The sequence below is a fragment of the Suricata suricatta genome, chromosome 3, assembly GCF_006229205.1.
Source record: "Suricata suricatta isolate VVHF042 chromosome 3, meerkat_22Aug2017_6uvM2_HiC, whole genome shotgun sequence".
Classification (NCBI taxonomy): Eukaryota; Metazoa; Chordata; class Mammalia; order Carnivora; family Herpestidae; genus Suricata; species Suricata suricatta.
The window spans coordinates 133,004,394-133,005,801 of NC_043702.1; the positions used below are offsets into that span (position 1 = coordinate 133,004,394).

Here is a 1,408-nt window from a genome sequence, read left to right on the forward strand (position 1 = left end):
ATAGTGAAGGGACTTGTTTGCAATTGGTGGCCTCCACCTGTAGTCCTTGGTGGTCATTTTAAGGTGAAAGCAGAGCTCTAGTATAAAAAGCTCGTCGGATAGGAGTGAGCTCAGGTAGACCATGATAATGAACTGGACCTGGGAAATGATGGTAGAAGTGGAGAGGCCAGAGTACATGCAGGAGGTAGCACGGCCTGGCGCTGCCGATCATTCGGATGAGAGTCATTGAGAAGGAACAAGGGGGGGGGGTCCTGGTTGCTCAGGTGTGTGGATGGTTGGCATCACAGGGAAGAGGGAATATACAAGGGAAAGACCGGGAGGGGAGTGACAGGTCCCTTCGGAAGAATCGGTCAGCTCGTTGAGTTTTGGCTGGGGCACGGTATCCCCTCTTAAATTTGTTTGCTTTTAAGTGTCTCATTTTAAAACGGATAAGGTACCTTCTCTCTTAATTCATTCAGTATTTGTTTGAGGAATGCAAACTGGGATAGATTTCTTGACCACTCTGAGGGGATTGAAGACACTGGGCTTTAGTATTTGTAGATGTTATTATCATTAGTTAGACAAGGAAGACAGTCCATGAAATCACAGCTTTTGGAATTAGAAACACCGTAGAATGTTTCGTATGCCAATGAAATAGAGACAGCCAGGCTTTTATCTGTCATGATGAGTTACAGCCTGAAACAAACTTTACTCTGACATGAATACATAACCATGGATAGTAAATTTCCTCTTTCCATTCTAGGCCATTCATCAGTGTTCCAGTAGAAATCACTAAGTACTTCATTATCATATGTCATACCCAATTTATTTTTATTTTTCTTAACATTTATTTATTTTTGAGACAGAGACAGAGCTTGAACAGGGGAGCGGCAGAGAGAGAGGGAGAAGACACAGAATCTGAAGCAGGCTCCAGGCTCTGAGCTGTCAGCACAGAGCCTGACGCAGGGCTCGAACTCACAGACTGGGAGATCATGACCGGAGCTGGGGTCGGTCGCTCAACTGACTGAGACCCCAGGCGCCCCGTCATACCCAACTTTTGTGAATCAATAGGGAACTGAAATAAACTGAGTATCAAATAAAATACAGATTATTTTTAGGTACAGACATTTAAAGTTTGGCTCATGAGAGGATGGGGTGATAATGTAACTGCATAATGCAACTACGGTATGATTTTTTAAAAATAATTTCAGTCCTCATTAAATGGCAGTGATCCAGTTACTGCCACAGGTTAGTGTGGCATCCACTTGAATATGGTCTTTTTAAAGGTTAGACTTCTTCAGGCTTTAAGACCTAAACAGGACTTTTATTTTAAAAGAGTAAAACCATAAATTTTTTTGGAATGATTTCTTTTTAATCTTCCTCCAGAGCAGGCTGTATGATGGAGGAGTAGCTGGTTGACAGCTTTAAA

The 1,408-nt window shown here is 42.5% G+C and overlaps 1 protein-coding gene across 1 annotated transcript in view; it reads right to left on the reverse strand.

Moving 5' to 3' along the window:
• Positions 1 to 1,408, reverse strand: part of LOC115287095 (protein ELYS-like) — a 61,002-nt gene that overhangs the window by 58,519 nt on the left and 1,075 nt on the right. The gene's annotated exons all lie outside the window — the stretch shown is intronic.